Genomic DNA, 16,493 nt, shown 5'->3' on the forward strand with positions numbered 1-16,493 from the left:
CAAATTCATTTAAAAGACATTGTGACTTAGTGTCAGCTCAAATCTCTGTTCCTGGCACTGGTGGCAAATTTGGCACTAGATCACCATCACCACGATAGTGTGGCTTCTGAACTAATGCTTCTCTTTTGTTGCCTGCAGTGAAAACATTCAGAAAAGAAACTGAGAATCAGTTTCTAATCTTCATCAGCTCTAATGTATCCTCCTCAAGAAGGAGGGCTCTGAGTTAAATAGAAGGTACACTTATTTACTTACATTTTTCCATACCATTTTTAAGTAGTCTGTCCTGTGGATACACCAGCTACAGAAACTCCAAGACTGTAACTCCTTAGAGTATGAGAAAACTGAACAGGCAGCTATGTATGATAAAACATAGATAAAATATAAAAAGGAGCATGAGAAAAAGGAACAGTATGTAATGTCATGTCTGCTATGAATATAGACAACAGCACAGAACAGAATATAAAACTAAGTGTAAAGAACCAGTAATTTTCTCTTCATTATTACTTCTTTTTAATTGATGTGTGTGTGACAACCTGCAAACACTGATAAGCACAGGTTAAAAATACAGAAGAGTAATTGATCAGCATGTGAAATAAAATGAGACTTTTCAATTGCACGTGGTTTCATAGTTTACAGTAGCTCCCAGTTGCATTTGGAAGTACTTTTAAAAAAGTTCGTCTTGGGGTCTATTATGAAGGCCAACTGTGATGTCTACACAGAATACGATCTGTATCTACTTGCAAATTACCAAAAGAGGGAAAAGTGGATTTCAGCATCACTTGACTAGTTTTTATTGCTCTGTAAGTATCTTTGCTCACAGAAGTATATAATGAAATTTTATTGAAATTGAGCACTGTAAATGTCTCCTCAGTTACCTAGTTGAACCACACTGGTTCTGCTTGGTTAATATAATTTTACTTCCTAATCATCCTGGTTCTCCAAGTCTATATGTAACCAGGGAGATTTTGCACAAACAGCAGCAAATTAATGAGAATTGTGAGTGTTTATTGTCAAGCAGCCTCTTTTAGTTTATGATAAAGAGAGCAAGAAATGAGTTTATGTAATGGAGGAGGATTGTTGTCATAAAAAGAGCCTTTGCACTTCCAGTGATTTATTGCCTGGTAGACCTGCAGAGAGAGATTCCCAGAGGCTGAAATTCTGATTTTGCTCTACACAGAAAAGCTGGATGCCTGTTTACATTGCCTAATCTCCCAAATTATGCCTAATCAGGCATTAGCTTTTGATGTCAATTTACCCATATGCAAAGCTTTATGACCTTCTTAATGTGTGACAAAATGAAGGATCTTTGCTCATAACTGGACCTGATGTCAAGTTTTAGCTTATGCTAAAAAAATCACTCCTTCCACTTCTACTTATTCTTGCTTAGAGAAATAGAAAACGAATCCCTTTTTTACAGAGAGAGGCAAACCAGAGGAGCTTTCTGGAAAATATTCTCTGAACCAGGCAGGTCCTCACCACAAGACCAGACTCACCAGGCATCTGACTTCTCCCAGGAGTGCTTTTCACTTCCTGACCCTCTTACCTTGAGCCTCTAAACCTGTAGGGGAGTTCAGGACTATGTGGTGTCTAAGATGCTGATTTAGTTTGTTTGTCATGACTTGGGATCTGACACAACAGTAGAACAGCAGTTTTATTACTGCTATAAGCATGTGTGTGCAGCTAAACCTCTTCTTCTGTTGATGTGTTTTTTAACTTTCTGAGATTGCTAAGGAGACTGTTTCTTTTTATCTGAAACGAAACAGTGGCTTGATTGTTCAGATGTGAGCAGCAAGGCTTGGTGCCACAAATTGTTTTTTTTAAGACGCCTGTCTGTAATTTGAACTTCTTCAGCCAAGAAGCATGCTATTCATTTTTTGAAATCCAAATTAATTCTGCTTTTAAAGAAGTTCTCTTTTTACCTCATTATTTGTTGAATTACTTTCTGTAAATTTTTAGAAACTGAAAAATGGTTCTGTTTTGTTTAGTAGGTGCTAGATGTACAGACTTAAAAGTAGCATTAATTTTTACAGAAGATTTCTTTATTGCATTGGGTAGATGGAAAACCTAATTATAGAAATGGATTGTTCCTAACAGAATGTATATATTTATATACTATAGATGCATATAACAAAATTTATTTAGACTACAGCTTGCTTCAGAGCACTGGCAATCTGTATAGATATACCTTCAGATTACTTTTTAGTGTAGACCTGGTCTCATTGTTTTGATTAATACAGAATCTGAAAGGACACCATTTACATTAGCCTGTTTCCTAGGAATAAGGCTAAACCTGCCAAATGATATTATGAGAATGTGATGTCTCATATTATGTAACTATTATGCATAATTTCCTAGGAGTACCTCTTACAAAATTTTTTCCCATAATAGCGCAAATACCACTGAAGCAAGTCTTTCTTTTAACCCTCTGCTCAAAATGGTGTAAATTGGGCAGTCACAAACAAGATCTGAATAAAGGTCTGTTGAGTTTAAAAGCTTAGTTATTCATACTCTAATTGCTCCTAGAACACATTTGTCAGGGAGGTCTGTGCAGAGTGGTACTCAGGTAGTGATACATCCTAACACATTGTCAGTCCTATAGCACCTGTGGATTTTGCCATTATCAGGTGGATTTGTTTTGGTTTCCTCTTAGAGAAGGATAAACATGGTGGAATGGGGCTCATCTCCTGCTGCCAGACAGGGCCAAGAAAACAAACACGAGGCTCAAGGCTCAAGACAATTCCTACTGGCTGATGTCCTGGTCTGTATTCTTCATGTTGAACGTTTTCCTGCAATAGGATCTGTTCTGAACCACAGTGCAATAATCAGGATGAGTCATGCTGGCTCATACCTGCACTCAGCTGTCACAAAGAAACAAAATGATATTAAACCTCTCAGACATCATCTGGTAATAGTCTGTCTGCTTGAGGTTGCAGCAGTGTCCACATTGTTGCCATGCTAGACCAAGCTCTCTAAAGCACCGAGAGCCTTTGCACCCTTGCCCAACCACCTGGTTTTTGCTGTGGCTTTGGGTCAGCTATCACACATTTTAAGGTGTTCTCTCAACATACTTCTTGATTTTTCAGTAGTTTTTGTACAGGTCCAAAGTCCTTCTATTTATGTTCCTTGTTCTAGGAGCTCTGAGCACTGCTTGTGCTTTGGTGACATCTTCTGGATAAGGCTACCACTGGGAGGACTGATTAATACATCTCAACTTCTAGCTTTCTTTGTGCTTGTTTCTGACCTCTTTTGGGAAGAAAAGCTCACAGGTGCTTGGTTCCAGTGATTAGCACCCTGTCTGAAATTTAGTAATGGGTCTGAGACTCCAAAGTGAAAGATGAAAATGGATCTGATTAAAAGCAAACAGAAACTGCCTACATGGTATTTCTACACCGGCACAGCAGGAACTTTTGTCTTGCACTTGGATAAAAGATTTCTTTACTCGACTTAGCTTTCTCTAATTTTCCTCTTAGGATAGGTCTGTACTTTGCTTCCTGTTGGCTAGACTAATCAGAGAGGCTTTTCTTGGCCAGAACAAAGACACACATAGCCAGGTTTCCTGCTCTTAGCAGCAGATGCCTAGAGGAGAGGATAAGGTCAAGGTAGGCTTAGAGCCATAATTCCAAACCCACATTTTTAGCCACAGGCAGAAATGCCATAGCAGAACTTCAAGACAGAGGTAGTAACTTGTATGTAATAAGTTATGATGGATTTTTCTTTTGTAAAATCTTCCAGGTGCTCTTTTGAGTCCATATAACATTTTTAGCCTCTAAGATGTTGTTCAACCAGGAGTTTATCACCTTTTCTGTCCTCTGTGGGAATCAGCCTCTTCGATTTTTTTTTTTTGTTTGTTTTGAACTTGTCACTCACTAGATTTACATGGTGCCCTGTTTACTTGTATTGAAAAGGATGGAAATATCAGCTCTGCTCTTCTTTACAGCGCAGAACTTTTTTTCCTGTTAGCCGAGAATCCCTGCTCTGTGGTGGCCCTGGCTTCTCCAGGGAATATTGTTATTTTTCCCCTTTGGTGCCAGGAAAGGGTACACACCACTTACAGCTGCTCAGCTACTGTATCTCAGAGTTTCTGGAGAGCTCCAGAGCAAGCACAATTAGGTCCTGGCCATTTGCTGCTGCTTGTTCTGTCCTTTTGCCACACGGTCACATCCCTTTTACTTCATCCATTATTCCATAGTCCTCCTGTCAATTTTGCACCTGGAGAAAGACTTGCTGTGTCTGCTGCTAAAAAAAGAGGGAGTAGGTCTGGCACTGGAACTTCTTCAAGCTACTTAATGATTATTGCAGACTCATTCATGTATTAGACTGTGATTCACTTTCTCTAGAAAATTATATCACATGCTGGCCATCCGTATGTCCTCTAGGTTCTAAACTTAATAAGTTCAAAAAAGTGCTGGGTAGGTCATTGAGGTGTTTGTTTGTTTTTAATACAGTTTACAAGTTGTTCGTTGCATATTTTTTTGCCTGTGTGCTGCAGACTTTGCAGTCCTCATTAGAAGGACACCATGCTTTGTTTATTCATAAGGACATTTCCTTTCCTTTATTAATCCTTTTACTTTAGCATATAGCCAGGCTTATTTATTTTCTATGTTCTTGATTTTCTTATGTTATTTTGTGATTTTTTTTAACTTATGCTGTGTACCCAAAGAGGAAAATCTAAATAGTCTCAACGCCTCTCTAAAAATTTAACTCATTGCAGTTACCCTTTCCACTTTAGTGACAAGATTGATTCTTTGGGTGAACATCTGTATTCAAATCCTTGAAATGTAAGTGTAATGAGATAGAAGAGTATTGCCTTTTGTCTGTGGATTTGATTTTAACATTTCCACTGATCTCCTTGCCACTCTGAAAATCTGCATATGACTCCAGATATTAATTTATCCCTGCTTTTACCAACTTCATAACTCTCTTTGAGAGAATGTGATAATACTGTTTCAGTGTACTAGATATCGCTGCTGGGCTGCTTCAAAACACCACCAAACTCTTTCAAAACAGATCTAAGCACTAACCTCAAAATTTTGTCCAATTATGGGAAAGCTTTCATTTTTATGAGGGCCAAATTGGAAAAAATTTGAAGCAATTTTTTCAAAACTTCTAGTCCAAATATTGATCCTATAATTTGTCAGTCCCTAAATATGTTTTCAAAATTTACTCACCCTAAGTTTGATGGAACAGTCTTTCCCCTTTTACTGCTACTGCCTCAGCATTCCCATGTGCCCACTGTGCACTCCTTCCCAGACAATACATTTTGCACTGGGGGCCTTCTGGGGCAGTTGTGCCTCCAAAACATTTCATTGCGATCCACCCACCACTCGGAGAAGAGGCACCCACTGAACAGCACTCTGCAAGGTTAAAATAGAGTTCAGGCAAGAAAAACATCTCTATTTCCGCTCAGAAAATCTCTATTTCTCACTCAGCTGTGAGTAAGGTTAGATCTGAATCCAGAGTTCATTACCTCCTGTGCACCACACGCTGCTGTTTTGTGGGAAGGGAAGGAGGATCACAGCTGAGCACTTGTGTATTTTGCACTGCAGGTGAGGCTGGGCACTGGTAATGAAACATGGAGCTTAGCACAAATCCACAATGACATCGCCTGGGGGAAAGGTGTCCACACCAAAGCAGTTCTAATCTTCAGTGTGGGAGGGAAATGTAACAGTCTGCCAGCACAAGAGAGGCAATTAATTTTGATTTTTGTCAAACGAGTTGCTGAAACCAAGTTTCCAATACTGCCTGTCAGAAAAGCTTAGGGTGTGTAGTGGTTTCATAGGGCTTTAAAGGTAGGAGTTTTACCAAATTTTTAAAGATTTATCATTGTTTTTGTTTGCTGTTAAAGTAGAACATGTTTGCAGACAGGGTTCAGGGGTACAGGGAGACAGTCACTAGGTCTAAATATTTTCCTCCCCACAGTGATTCATTTATAATGCAAAGAAAGATGTTTCAGTCTAGATCACGCTGAGAAACTCTCTAAATAAGTCAAAACTGTATTTCCTTCCCACCAGTGCACTGATGAGCACCACTCATGTGGTGAGGGCTACCTGGCTGAGACTGGACAAAGGTTGATGCGAGGGCTGTGGATGTTTGAGCCACAAAAACTTCTGCACATTTTAAACTACCTGGAGAGCTGCTGAGCAGCTTCTACCAACAGCTGGAATGCTGTCACAAACTTGTCAGCCAGCTGCAGCACTGAAGAGAGAAATTATTGCCCCCCTCCAAGCAGTGGCTGTTACAGGTCTCATACAGATGCCGCAGATCTTTGGACACAGGGTCCAACTTTTGTATCCTGGCCAGAATGAAATTTGGCACATCTTGCCACTCTCAGGGACAGAAAGTATGACACCCAGAAGTTTAGAAGTCCTTCTGTTAGAAGTCTTCTACCTTGATAGGTTTCTGGTCGAAGAATTTAATGATTTTCTTTCAGGAAGATGGATGGCTGCTCTCCAGGTGGCTCAGCACCACTTCCTCTCTACTCACTTTTCTGAAGCCTGATAGTGACATTTCAAATCTAATCATCATTTAAAATCCTGGTAGGAACCAATTTCATATCTAATCTAAGTTGAGTGAAATAAATAGGTTTGCACCACAGGTGAATTTGCCCTGATCTACTTCCTGCTTTTCAGAAGTCAAAAATAGTCCCAGAAGTTTTGAAGTAGAACTTGAAGAATTACACCGTGCTTCTGATAGGAGCTGTCATCAGTCAGAGATTGACAGCTGTTTTTCTTGGAACAGAGGTGACATTGGCTGGGAACTCTGTTTTTGTTCACTGTTTCTTTTCTTTAGCAGTTCCACCCAGAAGCTCTCTGTTGCTGTGGCTGGTTGTTTGTACTGTTATCTGTTAGCTTCATCCCTGTCCTCACAAAAAGTCACTGTGAGCATTAGGTCAAGCAGACAACCTGCTTGCAGGACACATTTGTGGTGCTTTCTAACACTTTAATAGCTTATTGAAACTCCGAGGCCCACACTGATAACAACCACACTGGGTTAGGGCCTTTGTTCTCAGTTTTTCCATCCATGTGGTTCAGTCCTCTATAAGATAACGTGCAAAGAACTTGCACTGAAGAAGCTCGATATAAGCATATAGATAGCAAATACAGAATGATCAAAGATCAAATTGGAATGTGCTTTTTGTATAGGTACTCAAGCATCTTTATATTTTTCACCAGACATCTCTGCATCATGTCCCAAGTGGTTGGGTTGGGGTTTTTTTAATTAGACATTTTTATGCCTACATAATTACTTGTATACATATACACATACATGCACTTATGCTACATATTTATACATAGTATATTATACCTGCAAATGTATCATCTATCCCAGATTTTTTTAATCTTTTAATTTGCAGTGAACTTCTTGAAATGTTGATATTTAGCGATTCAGGCCCTTCAATTTTTGGTGTCATGCATTAAAAAATGAAGTAGTTGGCTATTTCTGGTTCTGTTTGGATTGGAAATATTGTTTAAAATTATCCCATCTCAAGAATTCTGTGCTGTCCCAAACATTATTTCAGCACTGGTGTGTTTTTTACTGAAGTTCTTGCAAATATTTGCCATCATAAAGGTGTTGCTATGATTGTGCCCCATGTAAAACTCCGTTAAATGAGCAATTCATGATATTTGAGTGCATCAGACAAGTCCTGCAGTTAGTAGCAATTAATTTCTCATGTTTTGATGAGACAATCTTATAACCTTAAGCACTGGTAGATTTTGAGGTCTCCAGAGCCTGGGTGCTTTGTGTCAAGCAAATTGTTCTCCAAGGATGGCATCATCGTGTGATTGAAAGTGGAAATCATCAGTTTAGCCTTGATGTTTTGCTGAGATTCGCGTTTCAATGACACTAAGGCAAGAGAGCAGATTTTAATTAATGGATTTCAGGTGCCTTTTTAGATCATGGTTATGGGGCCTAGATGGACTGGACTTGGACCTATCAAGACAGACTTACCACTTCAGAGCTCCTCTCTCCACTGCTTTAAACACACGGATGCTGCCCAGGTAATATGTGCAGTACATGGAAAAATTTAAGAGTTCCTGAAAGCTATGAGGAGTGATGGAGAGCCTCATGTTCTTGCCTCAGATCTCACCATCAGGCCTGGAATCAGCACCTTCCCCTTGCAAATCCCTCCCCTCTGTGCTTATCCCATGCTCCCACTGTGGTGGCGTATCTTAGGCAAGTTCTTCCTTTGGCCCTGGCAGTGCTTTGAGACAGGCAGCATGGGCTACTGCAAACCCAGCCCCTGCCTCTGGGGCTCTGCAAGTGGTGCCTGAAAAAGAGAAATGTCAGTCATGAATGTGTAGAGCAAACAGATTATATTTTGTCAGCAGCTCACAGGGCAAAGGCTTAGGCACTTCATGTGAACTTGTGTGTACTCGTGTATGATATTTTTATTTTTTCTTTTATCATCTTCTGCCCTGGCATTAAAAAATAAAATTATTGCCAAATAATATACAAATGTCAATGCTATCATAATACATTCTACAGTTATGTGGGAATTGCTTTTTGTAGTGTCAGCCATCCTTAGTGTGTGAAACATTTTATGAATACCTTAAATGAAATGCTCTGAGTATCTGCCAGGATGTAGACACCTTCATTGCTCTGAATTTAAATGATATGTCAGGGGAAAGAACAAGATTAAAGCTTCATGCATATTTTAAAAGAGAAATTTGGGTCATCCTTCACAAACGTTGAATTTCTTTTGTTGTTGGTTTTTTGGTGTTTTTTTTTTTTTTTTTTTTTTTTTTTTTTTTTTTTTTGAGAAGGCACTGTGCTTGCCCCCATGGGAGGAACAACTTTCTGTCCTTCACCATCCTTCTTCATCCCCTGCCTCATCAGACGGGTCAAAGATTAAGTGAGGGAGAAGAGGTGTTCAAATGTGTATGAGCTGATGAGCTGTGCCCATTCTTCACAAGCCGCTTCTCTTCCCTTCTTCCCACTCCCTCCTGACAAAATCCAAAAGGCAGGCTGCTGCCAGAGCCAGGTACAGTGCCTCCCACCACCAGAGTGGTGATGTGGACAGGAGTGATGGGAACTTGGTGGGGACTTGGGCTCTGCCCCTCAGCCCAGGGCTGGGCAGGACAGCTGGGACACTGGGGAATAGGGCAGCATGAGGAGAAGCTGCACAGGCCATAGGTGGGATGTTCAGCTCCTGCCCTCTCCAAGGTCTCCTGAAGTTGGTATGGCTTTTTTTCCAAATGTTTGTCTGCAGAAGTGTAATGTAGGAGAGAGTGACCTCCCAGGAACAAGCAGTGACCACCATCATTTGTTTTGCTGCACACCTGGTTTTGAAAGAGCAGGTTTATAAATAGCCTGCTGCAATTAAATGTGGATTTTTTTTTACAGCACTGCTAAACAAGCACAGTGCCTGAAGGTGCTTGCAGAGAACAGGTTGTGGTGTGTGATAGGAATGGGTGGTGGTGGTGCCAAACGTCTCTAGAAGCTACTACACATCCTTGTGGACAACTGAGATGTGACCATTCTCCTGTACACGACTTAGTGAAATATGTCAACTTCTTGTGTTGCCCATCCTCAACCAAGAGAAATTCCCAGCAGGAATGGGACAGTTGGCCTGAGATGCTGATTTGCTGTCATCACGAAAAAGCTTTAGTTGTGTATCCCCTCTCTCCACCAGACACCAGCAGGGGCCTGGGAGCTGCGTGGGGCACACCAGCCTGGCCAGCTGCACCCCACTCTGCTGTCAGGATAAATAAGTTTGCAGCCGTTGTTATGGAGATAAACAAGGACAAAAGACTGGGTTTACACACTTTTTTCCTTGTCTTTGCAAGAGAAACAGAATAGAGGGTGGGGGAACCAAATTCCTGCCCACAATAATTAACGGATGTGCCCATTGCTGGGGTAAATGTTGTTGGTGATTAAACTGTGACTGGTGATAAATCCCTAATAAAGAGAAATGTTCACCCAAGACAAAAGGTGGTCCCAATTGATCCTCATTGAAATGGCAAGATTTCATTCCCTTTCCTGAAAGGAAATCCTTCCAAATTGGACGAAGTGAGAACAAAGGGGAACAAACACTCTGGCAGTGAGATATAATCAAATGAAATGCAATTGAAAAAAACCAGAAAAATTGCAGATGTACTGGTTACAACCAAATTTTCTGAGATGAAATGAGGTGCAGTGAAAAGGACTCAAACTTGCCAAAATTATTCCCACTGAAATTCCAAAATTTCTTTACCTTGAAGAAAGGGAAACAAAGAGATGTGAGAAGGATTTGAAGACACAAAATTCTAAAAGAAAAAAAAAAAAAAAAAAAGAAAAAAAAAAAAAAAAGAAAAAAAAAGAAGAGAAGAATTCCAAAACTAAGTGAAGATAATGAGAGCAACTGGGATGATCCAATCCCTCTTTTACTTACTGCAAAGTCCAGGCTTCTGAACAGTTTTACTGGGTACTTAGAGAAAACTTCTGGGGAGAAAGGAAGCTGCATACACACATTCAGCCTTGGTCTGGGGTTTTCCAAACACCAGGCTCATAATATCCAGCTTTTTAATTTTCAAGGTTTTTCTTGAAATTGGGTGTTTTGGGGTTTTCCTCCCTTTGTTTAGTCTCTCCTTCTATCCTGAATTGTGCTCATTTGCAGATGATAACTCCTTGAATGACAGAGGACATCTCAAGAAGGTCCCTTGTGCTGCAGAGTTTCTTCATGAGCCATACTGAGGCACCCAGGCATAAGCAATTCTGACATGCACTGAAACAGCTACATCTGTGTTGGTGATATTTTTGTTGAAATGCCTGTAGGCGTCTCCTTTTCTCTTTTTAGTGGAAGAGTAGGACCTGCTTGTTAGAAAAGTACTGCCTGCATTTTGAACAAGGAGTCTCTGCTGCATGGGATTTTCTTGGCAAGAGTGGGTAGTCTTCATTCCTCAGGTGAATTTGCTTTATTTCCTCTTGAATCCAATACAGTATTTTACTAATAGTACTGTTGAACGTTTTTGTCCAGTCTAATTTCATTTGTTTTGCTTTAAAGAAACTTTGTAGTAGTGATTGAAAGAGCAGCACCATCAGTTCATAATGATAAGTTACAGATGCTTCCGTGCTAACAAACTGACATGAGTCCTCAAGACTTCACAGTCATTTCTTCAAGTTCTGTGTTGCAATAACTTGATAGTTCACCTGCAGAGGAAGTTTTCTTCTTCCTGGTCAGTACTGACACCATTTTAACAAGCAATGGTGGAAGTGTGGTCTGCAGTGCGGACAGACTCCTGGCTGGACAGCACGGTGCCATGCTGAATGCTGAACCAAAAGCACTCAAAAATGAAAATCTCCATTTTGAAGATGCAGTTCATGGCTAGATTGGCCAATAAAAGGTGTTCTCCTCAAGGCTACCCCTCTGTGAAGGGACACTTCAGCCAGAGACACTTGGATGTTTCTAAAATGGACTGTGACAGTGTCACCTTTTCCCTCTACATACAGTAGCTGGAAAGGGTTGTGCTATTGAGTTTGCCTTGGGAGAAGGCCAGACATATTTTTCATTAGCTAGCAAAATGTCAAATGGTGGGAAGAAAAAGTGCAGGAGAGCAAAATGCGCAGGGATTTAAGTCAGGATGGGTTCCAGCCCTTGCTTTCAGTTTGTCTGTGCCAAGCATGGGCACTGGGAGCTCACACAGATTCTTTACAGTCCTTGGTTCAAGCCAGATTGAGACAAATGTCCCTTCCTCTCTCCCCACAGCTCCTGCAGTGGGTGCAGCACAGGCCATGGACACACTGGTGTGCACACCCAGGGCCTGGCAGGCACCAAGGAGGATGGCAGCAGCTGAGACACAGGATGTGCCCTCAGGCTTTGCTGGGCTCCCTTGTACTGCAAGGGTAAGGAGTCAGAGGAAGGGTGTCAGTGCTTAGGAAAAGCATTACCAAGTAGTAATAAAAATCTTTGAGTCCTGGCTGAGGCATATTTTCACTGTGGCTGTTGGACAAAGGTGAGTGGTGTCACCTGCCTGCACAGAGGCCAAACCCCTGTTCTCATGATGCTCCTGCACAGCGAGGAGTCACTGACTCCTGGGAGCATCTGCTGCTGGTGAGGTGCATCAGACACCAGCTACGTGGGGAGTGCAGGAAGTCTAGCTTATAGCAGGGACAGAATTCCTCACCTTCCACAGCTAAAGACTGGACCCTAACATGGAGTAGGAGACACAGGCAGAAGGACCTCCTGCTAGACCTTTTGTGCCCATGGAGTGGGATAATATCAGGTGTGAAACAAAGGGACAGTCAGCTTTTCTCTTTTTTTATCTGAAGGAAATAGAACTGAAAATAAAACACTTGTGTTTGTCATGATCCAAGATCTATACCCTTTAGGTAATCCTGTACATTTTGTTCTGTTCTCATCAGTGCTGCAGATCTCTGTCTGCTTGGCTGAGACTCTTCCTCGTGAAACTACCATATTTCTGCAATCCTGATGTTTCTTCTTCTGGCTGGGAATGAAAGAGTGTAACCTCTCCACTTTTTGTCAGGGACCAAACAGCTGTGCCTGAGCTTTTGAAGTTGTTTATAATATCTTAAGGTTCATTTTCCATTTATACATACACAGTCTGAAGCACTGTCAGAGCAGGGAACCCATGAGCAGGGGCCTTTCAGCCAGGAGAAGGAGACCACAGACAGCAGCAGCGGGCAGCAGCACAGCCGTGGCCGTGGTGGTGCTCCCTGTCTGCCCCTGCCTCAGTGAGCACGGCACTGGGAGCTGCAGCATGGCGGGATGGGCAGGAAAAGCCCACGGTGGTCAGCTGGGAAGGGCTGCTGGGAGCTGCTGCCCTGTGAATTCAGGGGCAGGTGGGGAGAAAAGGAGGGCGGCGAGGCAGCGTCAGCTGCCTGCAGTGGGCAAGAGGCAAATCCCTGCAGCACAGCCCCAAGATGCTGAGTGATGCTCTCCATCAACACTCCCTTCCCAGTGGGCCAATTCCCAAAAAAGCCACATGCCTGAGCAAAGCACTAGTTTTTTCCACTCCCTTGGCAATTCCTCTGCAGGCACATGAGGCGGCAACACGCCACCATTATGCAGAAGGACAGGGTGACTATCTCCAAACCACAGCTTAGCAGACTAATTTGGGGAATCCAGCAGAGATTTTAATGACTAACAGGCTGGTCTGGTACTTGATGAAAGAAAACTTGAGTATTGTGCTAGCTCTACCACAGGAGAGAAAAAAAATCCCAGGTCTTCTTGCAAAAGAACCCGTGGATTCAGGAAAATCATGCTGTATGTAAATGAAAAGACATTTATTTTCAGATACTAGTCAGGAATGTTTTTAAAGCCTGGGATTTTTTCCCCCGCTCGTTGTATGAGAAATGCATTTAGTTTTGTGCAACTCCAGTAATCTCACTTCTGGAAGTGGGACAGTTTTCCTGGATTACTGAGGTGGGGTGGCAGGGGATTCAAGACAGCAGATGCAGTACCTCAGTTTTGTGGTCAGATTGAAAACCACTAAATTTTTTAGCATCTAATTTTTTAGCACTTCATTTACACAGACTAATGCGTGAATGCTCATTAGGGCAGATGCTGTCTAGTTCTCCTGGAATTTTTCATCCAGGGGTGTCAAGATGCTTTCCAAGGGAGCCTGTGTAATTGTCACTTGACATGCACATACACTGAGGCACTGAAAAGAGCTACTTGCCCAGAACTGTCCAGCTCAGCCCAAACAGAACAGCCAGAACCTCATTTGCACATTTTGTGCCTATTTTCCAGGACATGGTGCCTCTGAAATACATTTCAGGCATGCCACAGATGCAAGGTTGACCTCTTTTTTGTTAGCTTGTGTCAAGAAGAAACAAATTCTTCACTGCGTACTCTGAAACAATTCAAAGCATTCCAAAGTCAGATTTAGAATATGTAAGCGCAGAGCCAATAAATTTCTTTTTATTTGAAGGTCAGCTTATGTAATAGATTTTTTTGCTTTAATTAGACAGACAGCATGTTGTGTTCTGTATTAATGTGCACATAAATAATTGCACTATGGGGGTGTGATATTTTTAGATATTCTTTCTGGACATCTGTGTGAAACCCTAGACCTAAGACACAGAAAATGTCACTACTGCTGCCTCAGACTTCTCCGTGAGAGCTCCTTTTATCCCCATTTTAATAATTTGAGATTGACTTGCACACAAATGGTTTGTTTCCAAATGCCCATGGCAGGGCTCAGCTTTATCTTCTTGCCATGTTCCTCTCATGGAACCCACCTATCATGGGTGAAGGCTTCTCCCTGTCCCTTTTCTCCTTGGGTAAGGAAGGACCCCTCCAGCTCCTCTGTGCTCCCCTGGCTCTGTGTTTCAGCACACATCCAAGGTTCCTATTCCCTGCCACACAGCATGAGGGACTTCTACAGATCAGCTTACCACACATGACCACGGAGAAATGTTAGCTCCAGCACCAACAAAATGCAAATAATGCCAGTACTGTAGGGAACCCAGCTGCAAAACAGGCTCTGTGTGTGGGTAAATATCTGTGTGTGTGACTTCCAGCCATCAAGTGATGTTCCAAAGGACCTGTGTAGCAAGCAATCCGATGTGCTTGGAACACTAGATTCACTGCTTCCTTAATCCCTCCACCCCAGGCTGGGGGAGAGAAGCAACAATTCACCTTTTTCCGTGTGCATCCAGCCTAGCAGGCTGGGCTGCCTGCTGTGAGTAGCCAGCAGTGCAAGGTGACACTGGGGGTTGTTTTTGTCCTGTTGCCTTGTGCTAAGCACAACTGCCATCCCTTAAAAGAAGGAAGAAAAGTTCCTTGGAGAAACACAGTTGTTTAAAATCATGTCAGGAGTGCCCCACAACATGGTCTGTCTCCTTCAAAGGTTTAGAAAGGCTCTGCTCCAGAGCTGAGCAGTGAACAGAGGCAAACAAGCAGCTGGCAGAACGCGGAGGGGAAAGTGAGTGCAGAAATGGCACATCCAGCCTCCCCAGCTCTTTGAATTTAGCGGGGTTTTTTCCCTTGACATATGTTTCACTTCAGAATAACAGTGAACTTTCGGAGTTGTACCTCACTTTTGGGGCTCAAGTTGTCTGAAAGATGGAAAACAAAGAGGTTAGCATAATCACCTGCTAAATGCATTGAAGTTTTACCTGAGTGAGAAGTGTCTGTCACCCTCAGGAGCTGGGGAAAGACTCTCACTTGTGAGTAAATGAAAGGTGTAGCCAGCAGAGATTAGATCATTTCCCAGATTTGGAATTACAGAGCAATGAAGATTTACCCTCTATGGAGGAGGCTCAGGCTAAATGTTTTAACAAACCCGGCATGCACAAATCTTTGGGTCCAATGGGAAGCATCCCTGAGTGCTGCAGGAGCTGCCTGATGTCATTGCAAGGCCACTCCTGATAATCTTTGCACACTGAGGATCCTGAAGGCTGGAAGAAAGCAAATGTCATGGGCATCTCCAAGGAGAGCAAGAAAGAGGGCTGCAGGGAACTACAGGCTGGTCAGCCTCACCTTGATCCCCAGGAAGGGGATGGAACAAGTGCTGCTGAAAACTGTTTCTGAACACATTAAAGACAAGCGATTTGGAGTAAACAGCGGGGATTTACGACGGGGAAACCACATGTGACTGACCTGACAGACTTCTACAACAAAACTATTTGCTTGGTGGAGAAGGGGAGAGCAGTGGATGATATCACCTTGAGCTTAGGAAGCCTTCCAGCACTGTCCCCTGTAACAGCCTCATGGACAAACTGATGAATTATGGATCCTATTGCAGCTGTCGGTTAATTTATCTGGAAGCCTGTAACAGTGTAGCTGTTTTCTTATTGGAGAAGAGAGTGTATTTCTTTACCAAACTAGATGTTCTGGCTTTATGTGATCGAGGTCTTTGACTAACTCTTTTGCTTTGTAAAGTCACCACTTACAATGTACGTTACAAACAATCTGATTTTATTTAATTTGCAGAAATAGTTTGTTGCCAACTCCAAGTTGCACAAACCAATCCATTGGGATTTAAGAGAACTGTACAGTTTGCAAGTATATGAGCCCCAGTGATAGATGCATCATACTGCATGGGGTTCCTAGGAGATAATAACACTAGAATTACATTTTTTTTTTAGTTAGTGGTTTTTTGTTGTTGGTTTGGGGGGGTTTTGTGGTTGTTTGTTTGATTTTGGGTTTTTGGTTTTGTTTTTTTTTAACAATTAAGAAAAGTCCTGAGTTAAAATTGTTGATTTGTCTTTGGCAGTGGAAGCATTTCTGCTTTGAACTCCAGAGCTCCTGGAATAAGTTTAATGCCCAAATGATGTATCTAAAGGCATAAGTCTCCTTTTTTTTTATGCAGGCTGGGATCAGTGATGAGTCTTGAGAAGGTCAAGGTCAAGTCTAGTCAATGATTTTATCTTTTTTTTTTTTTTTAATAATGAATTTTGTATTTATTCTTACACTCTCAGTGTGTTTTGGATGGACTGCAAGTACACAGTGTTAAGCTGCCTGGCACCCCCATGTTATTAACTGCTCTCTCAGCCATTTGGGGGTCATTCTTTGTGCTGACATTTATAGCCACTGCATTAGAACTTTG

The sequence above is a fragment of the Prinia subflava genome, chromosome 2 (assembly GCF_021018805.1).
Source record: "Prinia subflava isolate CZ2003 ecotype Zambia chromosome 2, Cam_Psub_1.2, whole genome shotgun sequence".
Lineage (NCBI taxonomy): Eukaryota > Metazoa > Chordata > Aves > Passeriformes > Cisticolidae > Prinia > Prinia subflava.